This window comes from Salmo salar, chromosome 06 (assembly GCF_965601325.2).
Source record: "Salmo salar chromosome 06, fSalSal1, whole genome shotgun sequence".
In the NCBI taxonomy this organism is placed as follows: domain Eukaryota; kingdom Metazoa; phylum Chordata; class Actinopteri; order Salmoniformes; family Salmonidae; genus Salmo; species Salmo salar.
This window is the reverse complement of record NC_138296.1, coordinates 190,001-202,500: the sequence shown is the minus strand read 5'-3', so window position 1 is coordinate 202,500 and position 12,500 is coordinate 190,001. Positions and strand designations below refer to the sequence as shown.

At 45.9% G+C, this 12,500-nt stretch overlaps 1 protein-coding gene across 1 annotated transcript in view; it reads left to right on the top strand.

Moving 5' to 3' along the window:
* The first annotated feature begins 1,553 nt into the window (after positions 1 to 1,553).
* LOC123740027 (guanine nucleotide-binding protein G(I)/G(S)/G(O) subunit gamma-13) overlaps positions 1,554 to 12,500 on the top strand; it is a 31,867-nt gene continuing 20,920 nt past the window's right edge. Inside the window, exon 1 of the mRNA XM_082976194.1 lies at positions 1,554 to 2,228. The gene's annotated coding sequence lies outside the window, so the exon portion shown is untranslated. The remainder of the gene's footprint in view (positions 2,229 to 12,500) is intronic.

Genomic DNA, 12,500 nt, shown 5'->3' with positions numbered 1-12,500 from the left:
ACTTTGCTGCTACTTACTACTTTTTTAGCTACTTTTCAACTACTTAGCATGTTAGCTAACTCTTCTTCTAACACTTCCACTAACCCTTTAACCTACCTACCTACCTACCTCCTAACCTTAACCCTAACCCCTAACTCACAGAATTAGCTAACTTTAGCATGTTAGCTAACCCTAACCCTTTAACCTACCTACCTCCTAACCTTAACCCCTAACCCCTAACTCACAGAATTAGCTAACTTTAGCATGTTAGCTAACCCTAACCCTTTAACCTACCTACCTCCTAACCTTAACCCTAACCCCTAACTCCCAGAATTAGCTAACTGTTCGCATGTTAGCTAACCCTAGCCCTTTAATCTACCTCCTAACCTTAACCCTAACCCCTAACTCCCAGAATTAGCTAACTTTAGCATGTTAGCTAACCCTAACCCTTTAATCTACCTCCTAACCTTAACCCTAACCCCTAACTCCCAGAATTAGCTAACGTTAGCATGTTAGCTAACCCTAACCCTTTTAACCATACCTCCTAACCTTAACCCTAACCCCTAACTCCCAGAATTAGCTAACTTTAGCATGTTAGCTAACCCTGTCCTTTAATCTACCTCCTAACCTTAACCCCTAACTCCCAGAATTAGCTAACGTTAGCATGTTAGCTAACCCTAACCCTTTAATCTACCTCAACCTTAACCCTAACCCCTAACTCCCAGAATTAGCTAACGTTATCATGTTAGCTAACCCTAACCCTTTAACCTACCTCCTAACCTTAACCCTAAACCCTAACCCCTAACTCCTAGAATTAGCTAACGTTAGCATGTTAGCTAACCCTTCCTCCAAACCTTTAACCTCCCTCCTAACCTTAACCCTAACCCTTAACTCCTAGAACTAGCTAACGTTAGCATTAGCCACCTAGTCACCTAGCTAACGTTTTCATTTATGTATTTGTATTTAAGCTTTATTTAACTACAAATTGGAATTCGTAACATATCACACGTTTTTTTGCTGATTTGTAACAATTGTACATTTTGGAATTCATTAACATATCATAGACATATCATACAAATGGACATCCACAATACATACAGTACCATAACTGGCCACCGTGCTTTTACACCTGCATTGCTTGCTGTTTGGGGTTTTAGGCTGGGTTTCTGTACAGCACTTTGAGATATCAGCCGATGTAAGAAGGGCTATATAAATAAATTTGATTTGATTTGATAACATATCATATTAAATGGAGTTGTCTAGGATTTGCATACAGAATAATACGTAATGCTCTGAGACCAGGTTGGAGAGATGGGGAAGAGGGATCGGGTATATGCGCATCCCCCCTCAGTCCCTCTCGCCCCCCTTCCTCTCCCCTCCTCTTTATCTCCTCCCTCCTTTCTCGCCCCCTCCCTCCTCTCCCCTCCTCTTTATCTCCCCCCTCCTTTCTCTCCCTCTAGCCTCCTCTTTATTTCCCCCCCTCCTTTCTCGCCCCCCCCCCCCCCCCCCCCCCCCCCCCCCCCCCCCCCTCCCTCCTCTCCCCTCCTCTCCCTCCACAGTCAACACGGCAAAAATAGAGAGTTTACAGAGCAAGCTCTCTCCTCTCTCCTGACTGGTTCACTCGCCTCATCTAACTAACGCATCCTTGGGGAAACACACTTTTAAGCACACACACACACACACACACACACACGCTCACACACACACACACTGAAGCTCCGCTCAGCAGCAGCAGGGAGTGAACAGCCAGCTCTCGGCTTATCCCCGCCATTCCCCGGTACAGTAACTTCCTCAGCATCTCCCGGCCTCTGCAGAGAGAGAGAGAGAGAGAGAGAGAGAGAGAGAGAGAGAGACCACCGCCCGACAACCCAACTGGAAACCGGCCCCGCCGCTCTATAGTAACGGACTGACCGACCGAATATAAACCCGGAGAAGGGAAGAGGTCTATCTAGTGCTCAACATCCCGTTATCGCCGGTAGAATATACTTCAGACTGCGGATTTAAGCCGTCACATTGGCCAGTTGTCCATTTGGACGGAGAGAGAGAGAGAGAACCGGTAGTGCGCAGTGTGAGAACACAACAGAAACCACTTGACGCCGAAAAAGTCCCGGGCACTTTCCCCCCGGTATTTTAGGAAACAGAAGGGACGCGTCTCACTTTACCGAAATACCGACGCCGGTTAGCCTAAAACGGAGCCGGTCTGAGCAACAGCTACCACCGGAAGAAAAAAGAAAAAAAAAATCAGTGAGGTAAGCGGTGTGAGTAAAATGGATAGTAAAAGATACATAAAAATGACGATTTAATTTGTTAATTTCACAGCTTTGTATATCAGATGTGTTGTTGTGTGTGTTGACGTGTTATGTGCTGACAGAATTTAGTTTAGAGTCAGACACTCCACATCACACAGACAAATATACAGACGATAGATCGATGAACGACGGAGAGGCTTTGGGTTGGAAATGACCACTTCAGTTTCTCACTCCTCCCGCCTCCATACTCAGCACAGAGGAATAAAAGCGAGGACGTTATATAAAACTAGGATTCCTCCTCTTCCTCCTCCTCCTCCTCCTCTTCTTCTCGCCTCCCCCAGAACCCCGTTAGATGGATGCTGATGTTTCCGCTTTACAACGTCAGAAAGAGCGTCTCATTGTTTCCCCCTTTTCAGTTATCAGACAGCGGGGACAGATTCCAACTAGATCTCACAGTCTCACGTCAAAATACGACATTCCATCCATTGTTTCTCTAATGTTCAAATTTAGAAATTATTGCAAAAGCCACATTTCAAAGTTAGGTTATTAAAACTCTGATTTTTTTATTTTTTTTTACATTTACCCAGATTAATTTGCGGTAGTGAATGTATACGTTTTCATACTGGTCCCCTGTTGAAATTGAACCCACCATCCTGGCATTGCAAGTGCCATGCTCTACCAAGTGAGCCAAACAGGGTATTAACCCTGAAGGGTTAAGGGTTGAGGATAGGCTTAAAAAAAACCTAAAAACAATTTTAAAAAAAACAACTTTCTATTGCTGGATTTGAACTTGCAACCTTTGAAAATCAGAGGCAGAACAAAAAAAAAAATACAGTTCACTGCTGCCCCTAGTGGCCGGTTTCCACGTCATCTCCCAACGTTCCTCAGATAAAGACGGACGTCGAACACTGACTTGTATCACGTGTGACCTGGCTGCACTTCCCCCCCCCTGCTTTCAGACCATTATTGATCCCTAATTGATTGATACAACATTTTCACTGGCTATATCGTATCGATTATTCCTCTATGTGTGTGTGTGTGTGTGTGTGTGTGTGTGTGTGTGTGTGTGTGTGTGTGTGTGTGTGTGTGTGTGTCTCTGTGTGTGTGTGTGTGTGTGTGTGTGTGTGTGTGTGTGTGTGTGTGTGTGTGTGTGTGTGTGTGTGTGTGTGTTCCTCTCTGTCTAAAACCCTCTCTGACTGCTGCATTCCAGACGGACCAATAGTTAGTCTCAGTTATCAGACAGAAAATGACATTAGAGATGTCATGACTATTGGACACAGGACAGTCGGTCGGTCGTTCGGTGGGGGACAGACACACAGCAAAATCAATGGTGTACATTTAACTCTGGCAGTGTACATTTAAACTCTGGCAGTGTACATTTAACTCTGGCAGTGTACATTTAACTCTGGCAGTGTACATTTAAACTCTGGCAGTGTACATTTAACTCTGGCAGTGTACATTTAACTCTGGCAGTGTACATTACACTCTGGCAGTGTACATTTAACTCAGGCAGTGTACATTTAACTCTGGCAGTGTACATTTAACTATTGTCAGTGAAAAATAAAGTCCCTCATGTACTGGTGTTAAAATAACAATTTTTCAAAGTGTTGCAGTGCTCCTCATTTAACTCTGGCAGTGTTCAAAGGAACTTGACTGTGGTGTTTGCAAAGCTCTACTGTAGAGTAATATCAACACTGACAGTGTAATTCATTAACACTATAGTAAACTGGAGTCTCCCTTTACTAGTGCTGACTCTGTTATACTTTCTCAGTGTAATTCATTAACACCTGTAGTTTTACAGAAAATCATTTTGGTGTTGTTTTAAACACTGTATGCTGTAAAGTGTAATTTGCATATTTCACAGGGTGCCTTTTTCTTTTTGAGTGTAATTGTTTACCACCCATGGCTGTATTTGTTGTAGTGACAAAATACATAATTGTTTCTTATCTTTTTAAAGGCCTGTGGCTTTTGCCAAGTGACTTCCTTGGATGAATGTTCTAATACAATTAAACGAAGCGAGCATAAAAGGCATTTAGCACGTCTGGTAGGCTCTCGTCACTAGGCAGCTCACGGCTGGGTTTCCCTTTGTAGTCTGTAATAGTTTCCAAGCCCTGCCTCATCCGACGAGTGTCGGAGCCGGTGTAGTAGGATTCAATCTTAGTCCTGTTTTGATGCTTTGCCTGTGATGGTTCATCTGAGGGCGTAGCGGGATTTTTTTATAAGCGTCCGGATTAGTGTCCCGCTCCTTGAAAGCGGCAGCTCTACCCTTTAGCTCAATGCGGATGTTGCCTGTAATCCATGGCTTCTGGTTGGGGTATGTACATACTGTCACTGTGGGGACGATGTCATCGATGCACTTATTGATGAAGCCGATGACTGAGGTGGTATACTCCTCAAATCAAATCAAAATCAAATCAAAATGTATTGATAAAGTTACTGTTCACATAAAGCTTCTTTAACTTCCCCAGCTTACAGATAGCAGACTGGAGAGAGACAGAGACAGAGACAGGGGGTAAAGACAAAAGGGTGCAGTTTAAGTTCAAACCTGTTTGACGTCTTACATCAACGAACTAACAGTGTTGCTGGACCGATCTGCAGCCGCTGGACTCACCCTCAAAGATCAGGTCAGATTGCTGCTCTACCCCAAATCAAATCTTATTGGTCACATACACATGGTTAGCAGGTGTTAATGCGAGTGTAGCGAAATGCTTGTGCTTCTAGTTCCGACAGTGCAGTAATATCTAACAAGTAATCTTAACAATTTCACATCAACTACCTTATACACACAAATCTAAATAAAGGAATGGAATAAGAATATATACATATAAATATATGGATGAGTGATGGCTGAACGGCATAGGCAAGATGCAGTAGATGATATAGAGTACAGTATATACATATGAGATGAGCAATGTAGGGTATGTTAACATTATATAAAGTGGAATTGTTTAAAGTGACTAGTGATACATTTAATTACATCAACATGTTAAGATGCAGTAGATGGTATAGAGTACAGTATATACACATGAGATGAGTAATGCAAGATATGTAAACATTATTAAAGTGGCATTATTAAACTAGTGTTCCATTTATTAAAGTGGCCAATGATTTAGAGTCTGTATGTAGGCAGCAGCCTCTCTGAGTTAGTGGTGGCTGTTTAACAGTCTGATGGCCTTGAGATAGAAGCTGTTTTTCAGTCTCTCTGTCTCAGCTTTGATGCACCTTTACTGACGTCACCTTCTGGATGATAGCGGGGTGAACAGGCAGTGGCTCGTGTGGTTGTTGTCCTTGATAATCTTTTTGTCCTTCCTGTGACATCTGGTGGTGTAGGTGTCCTGGAGGGCAGGTAGTTTGCCCCCGGTGATGCGTTGTGCAGACCTCACTACCCTCTGGAGAGCCCTGTGGTTGCGGGCGGGGCAGCTGCCGTACCAGGCGGTGATACAGCCTGACAGGATGCTCTCGATTGTGCATCTGTAAAAGTTGGTGAGGTTCTTTGGGGGCCAAGGGCAGGGTTCAGACCCAGAGCTCTGGTGATATTTTTGGCCTTCCTGTGACATCGGGTGGTGTAGGTGTCCTGGAGGGGAGGTAGTTTGCCCCCGGTGATGAGTTGGGCAGACCTCACTACCCTCTGGAGAGCCTTACAGTTGTGGGCGGTGCAGTTGCCGTACCAGGCGGTGATAGAGCCCGACAGGATGCTCTCAATTGTGCATCTGTAAAAGTTTGTGAGGGTTTTAGGTGACAAGCCAAATTTCTTCAGCCTCCTGAGGTTGAAGAGGCGCTGTTGCCTCTTCTGTCCACCTTCTCCACTACAGTCCCGTTGATGTGGATAGGGGGTGGTGCTCCCTCAGCTGTCTCCACGATCATCTCCTTTGTTTTGTTGACGTTGAGTGAGAGGTTGTTTTCTGACAACACACTCCGAGTGCCCTCACCTCCTCCCTGTAGGTTGTCTGGTCGTTGTTGGTAATCAAGCCCACTACTGTAGTGTTTTCTGCAAACTTGATGATTGAGTTGGACGTGCATGGCCACACAGTCATGGGTGAACAGTGAGTACAGGAGGGGGCTGAGCACGCACCCTTGTGGGGCCCCACTATTGAGGATCAGCAAAGTGGAGATGTTGTTTCCTACCTTCACCTACCTTCATCACCTGGGGAGCGGCCCGTCAGAAAGTCCATGACCCAGTTGCACAGGGCTGGGTTGAGACACAGGGTCTCAAGCTTAATGATGAGTTTGGAGGGTACTATGATGTTGAATGCTGAGCTGTAGTCGATGAACAGCATTCTTACATATGCCATTGGATGAATCCCGGAACATATTCCAGTCTGTGCAAAACAGTCCTGTAGCGTAGCATCCACGTCATCTGACCACTTCCATATTGAGCGAGTCACTGGTACTTCCTGCTTTAGTTTTTGTTTTTAAGCAGGAATCAGGAGGATAGAATTATGGTCAGATTTGCCAAATGTAGGACGAGGGAGAGCTTTGTACGCGTCTCTGTGTGTGGAGTAAAGGTGGTCGAGAGTTTTTTTTCCCCCTCTGGTTGCACATTTAACATGCTGGTAGAAATTAGGTAAAACTGATTTAAGTTAGCCTGCATCCCCGGCCACTAGGAGCGCCTCTTCTGGATGTGTATTTTCTTGTTTACTTATGGCCTTATAGAGCTGGTTGAGTGTGGTCTTAGTGCCAGCGTCTGTTTGTGTTGGTAAATAAACAGCTACGAATAATATAGATGTGTCACGTCCAGCAGAGGGAGGTATGGTATCAGTTTTGGGTCAGGATGTGGCAGGTTTTTTTGTATGTTAAGGGATTTGTGTTGGTGATTAGACTCCCAATTGAAGGCAGGTGTGTTGAGTTGCCTTTGATTGGGAGTCCTATATAGTGGTGTGTGTTTTTCTTTGGGGTTGTGGGTAGTTGTTTTTGCACTGCGGTTTGTATAGCCTGCAAAACTGTTGCTGTCGTGAGTATCATTTATTGTTTTGTTTTTTCACTATGGATGCTTTACGTGTGTCTCATTAACCTCTATGGGCTAGGTGGGACGCTAGCGTCCCCCCCGTGGTGCACTCCATCAACAGCAGGTGCATTTCAAGAGCGGCAAATTTGAAACCAAATAAATGTCAAAATTCAAATTTTTCAAACATACAACTATCTTACACCCTTCGAAAGATAAACATCTCTTTAATCTAACCACGTTGTCCAATTTCAAAAAGGTTTTACGGCGAAAGCATACATTTAGAGTATGTTAGGACAGTACATTGACAATAGCTGTGTGTAATGTTTTGTCAATTCAAAGACAGGGTCACCAAAACCATAAAACCAGCTAAAATGATGCACTAACCTTTTACAATCTTCATCAGATGACACTCCTAGGACATTATGTTAGACAATGCATGCATTTTTAGTTCTATCAAGTTCATATTTATATCCAAAAACAGCGTTTTACTATGGCATTGATGTTGAGGAAATCGTTTCCCTCCAATAACCGGCAGTCAAGTCAGCACCACAAATTAAATAATTAAAATTAGAAAACATTGGTAAAATATTATATTGTCATTTAAAGAATTATAGATTTACATCTCTTGAACGCAATCAACTTGCCAGATTTAAAAATAACCTTACTGGGAAATCACACTTTGCAATAATCTGAGCACTGCGCCCAGAAAAATACGCGTTGCGATACAGACTAGCCGCCATGTTGGGGAGATCTAAAATCGAAAATACTATGTAAATAATCCATTACCTTTGATTCTCTTCATCAGATGTCACTTCCAGGTATCACAGGTCCATAACGAATGTAGTTTTGTTCAAAAAAGCTCATAATTTATGTCCAAAAATCTCCGTCTTGTTAGCACATGATCTAAGCCCGCCGGACATCACTTCATGAACGAGGGGAAAAAATATATTTACGTTCATTCAAACATGTCAAACGTTGTATAGCATAAATCATTAGGGCCTTTTTTAACCAGAACATGAATAATATTCAAGGTGGACGAATGCATTCTCTTTTATAACGTATTGGAACGAGGGTACCCAACATGAACTCGCGCGCCAGAGTCTAATCGGCCATCACCGTTCCATGGCTCTTGTTCGGTCAGATCTCACAGTAAAAGACTCAAAACACTTTGTAAAGGCTACTGACATCTAGTGGAAGCAATAGGAAGTGCCAAAATATTCCTCAGCCCCTGTGTTTTTCAATGGCATAGGTTTAAAGGTAATACAACACATCAGATATCCACTTCCTGTCAGAATCTGTCTCAGGGTTTTGCCTGCCAAATGAGTTCTGTTATACTCACAGACACCATTCAAACAGTTTTAGAAACTTGAGGGTGTTTTCTATCCATATATAATAAGTATATGCATATTCTAGTTACTGGGTAGGATTAGTAACCAGATTAAATCGGGTACGTTTTTTTATCCAGCCGTGAAAATACTGCCCCCTAGCCCCAACAGGTTAAAAGAAAATGAGTATCCACAACTCTGCTGCATTTTGGTCCTCTCTTCAACACCACGACATAACCTGTGACAAGATGAGAAATCTCTTGGTAGATAGCGTGGTCTACAGCTTATCATGAGGTACTCTACCTCAGGTGAGCAATACCTCGAGACTTCTTTAATATTAGACATCGCGCACCAGCTGTTACTGACACCGCCACCCCTCGTCTTACCAGATGTACCTGTTCTGTCCTGCCGAAGCAACGGAAAACCCAGCCATCTGTATATTATCCGTGTCGTCGTTCAGCCATTTCCCCTCTAGATGCTGATCTAAATCACCAGCTGACTGACACCCCCAAAACTACCCCAAACCATCCTGCATCCCCCCAAACTACCCCAAACCATCCTGCATCCCCCCAAACTACCCCAAACCATCCTACATCCCCAAACTACCCCAAACCATCCTGCATCCCTCCAAACTACCCCAAACCATCCTACATCCCCAAACTACCCCAAACCATCCTGCATCCCTCCAAACTACCCCAAACCATCCTGCATCCCCCAAACTACCCCAAACCATCCTGCATCCCCCCAAACTACCCCAAACCATCCTGCATCCCCCCAAACTACCCCAAACCATCCTACATCCCCAAACTACCCCAAACCATCCTGCATCCCTCCAAACTACCCCAAACCATCCTACATCCCCCCCAAACTACCCCAAACCATCCTGCATCCCTCCAAACTACCCCAAACCATCCTACACCCCCCAAAACTACCCCAAACCATCCTACACCCCCCAAACCATCCTACATCCCCAAACTATCCCAAACCACCCTGCATCCCCAAACTACCCCAAACCATCCTACATCCCCCAAACTACCCCAAACCATCCTACACCCCCCAAACTACCCCAAACCATCCTACATCCCCCAACACCATCCTACATCCCCCCCCAAACTACCCCAAACCATCCTACATCCCCCGACACCATCCTACATCCCCCAAAACTACCCCAAACCATCCTAGATCCCCCGACACCATCCTGCATCCCCCAAAACTACCCCAAACTACCCCAAAACTACCCCAAGCTACCCCTACCCCATCCTATGACCCCCAGATGTTACCCCACTCTTCCACCAAGGCACCTGCAAGTTCCCGGACATTTCTGGGAGGAATGGCCCTAGCCCTCACCCTCCGATCCAACAGGTCCCAGACGTGCTCAATGGCATTGAGATCCGGGCTCTTCGCTGGCCATGGCAGAACACTGACATTCCAGTCTTGCAGGAAATCACGCACAGAACGAGTAGTATGGCTGGTGGCATTGTCATGCTGGAGGGTCATGTCAGGATGAGCCTGCAGGAACGATACCACATGAGGGAGGAGGATGTCTTCCCAGTAAAGCACAGTGTTGAGATTGCCTGCAATGATAACAAGCTCAGTCCGATGATGCTGTGACACACCGCCCCAGACCATGACGGACCCTCCACCTCCAAATCGATCCCGCTCCAGAGTACAGGCCTCGGTGTAACGCTCATTCCTTCGACGATAAACGCAAATCCGACCATCACCCCTGGTGAGACAAAACTGCGACTCGTCAGTGAAGAGCACTTTCTGCCTGTCCTGTCTGGTCCAGCGACGGTGGGTTTGTGCCCATAGGCAACGTTGTTGCCGGTGATGTCTGATACCTGCCTTACGACAGGCCTACAAGCCCTCAGTCCAGCCTCTCTCAGCCTGTTGTGGACAGTCTGAGCACTGATGGAGGGATTGTGCATTCCTGGTGTAACTCGGGCAGTTGTTGTTGCCATCCTGTACCTGTCCCGCAGGTGTGATGTTCGGATGTACCGATCCTGTGCAGGTGTTGTTACACGTGGTCTGCCACTGCGAGGATGATAAGCTGTCATCCTGTCTCCCTGTAGCGCTGTCTTAGGCGTCTCACAGTACAGACATTGCAATTTATTGCCCTGGCCACATCTGCAGTCCTCATGCCTCCTTGCAGCATGCCGAAGGCACGTTCACGCAGATGAGCAGGGACCTTGGGCATCTTTCTTTTGGTGTTTTTCAGAGTCAGTAGAACGGCCTCTGTAGTGTCCTAAGTTCTCATAGCTGTGACCTTAATTGCCTACCGTCTGTAAGCTGTTAGTGTCTTAACGACCAATGAAGATCTGTGGTTATTTGGATTTTTATTAAAGACATGGGTTTCTTTGAAAGACAGGGTCCTGAAAAAGGGACGTTTCTTTTTTTGCTGAGTTTACATCCCCCAAACCATCCTACATCCCCAAAACCTACCCCAAACCATCCTACATCCCCCCCAAACATCCTACATCCCCAAAACCATCATCCATCCCCCAAACCATCCTACATCCCCCAAAACTACCCCAAACCATCCTACATCCCCCAAAACTACCCCAAACCATCCTACATCTCCCAAACCATCCTACATCCCCCAAAAATACCCCAAACCATCCTACATCCCCCAAAACTACCCCAAACCATCCTACATCCCCCAAAACTACCCCAAACCATCCTACACCCCCCAAACCATCCTACACCCCCCAAAACTACCCCAAACCATCCTACATCCCCCAAAACTACCCCAAACCATCCTACATCCCCCAAAACTACCCCAAACCATCCTACATCCCCCAAAACTACCCCAAACCATCCTACATCCCCCAAAACCATCATCCATCCCCCAACACCATCATACATCCCCCAAACCATCCTACATCCCCCAAAACTACCCCAAACCATCCTACATCCCCCAAACCATCCTACATCCCCAAAACCATCATCCATCCCCCAACACCATCATACATTCCCCCAAACCATCCTACATCCCCCAAAACTACCCCAAACCATCCTACACCCCCCAAACCATCCTACATCCCCCAACACCATCCTACATCCCCCCCAAACCATCCTACATCCCCCCAAACTACCACAACCCTCCCTACATCTCCCCAAACTAACCTACAACACCATCCTACATCTCCCATAACTACCCCAAACCATCCTACATTCCCCAAAACCATCTTAAATCCACAAAACTACCCCAAACTATCCTACACCCCTCAAACCATCCTATATCCCCCAAGCCACCCTACATCCCTAAAACTACCACAACCCAACACATTCTACATCCCCCAAACCATCCTACGTTCCCCAAACTGTTCCACATCCCCAAACCATCCTACATCCTCCCAAACCATTCTGCACCCTCAAAACTACCCCAAAAGCATCCTACATCCCCCAACCATCCCACATCCCCCAACCATCCCACATCCCCCAACCATCCCACATCCCCCAACCATCCCACATCCCCTAACCATCCCCCAATCATCCCACATCCCCCAACCATCCCACATCCCCCTAACCATCCCACATCCCCAAATCATCCCACATCCCCAAACCATCCCATGTCCCCAAACCATCCTGCACAACCAAACCTCCTACATCCCCCAACCATCCTACATTCCCCAAACCATCCTACATTCCCAAAACTAACCCAAACTATCCTATATGCCCACAAACCATCCTACATCCCCCAAACCATCCTACATCCTCAAAACTACCCCAAACCATCTTATATGACCCCAAACCGTCCCATGTACCCCAACCATCCCTCAAACCATCCCACCACCATCCTACATCCCCCAAACCATCCCACATCCCTCAAACCATCTCACATCCCCAAACCATCCCACAACCATCCCACATCCCCAAATCATCCTATATCCCCATCCCCAAACCATCCTACATCCCCCAAAACTACCACAAACCACCCTACATCCCCTCAAACCATCCTACACCCCCAAACATCCTACATCCCCCTAACATCCTACATCC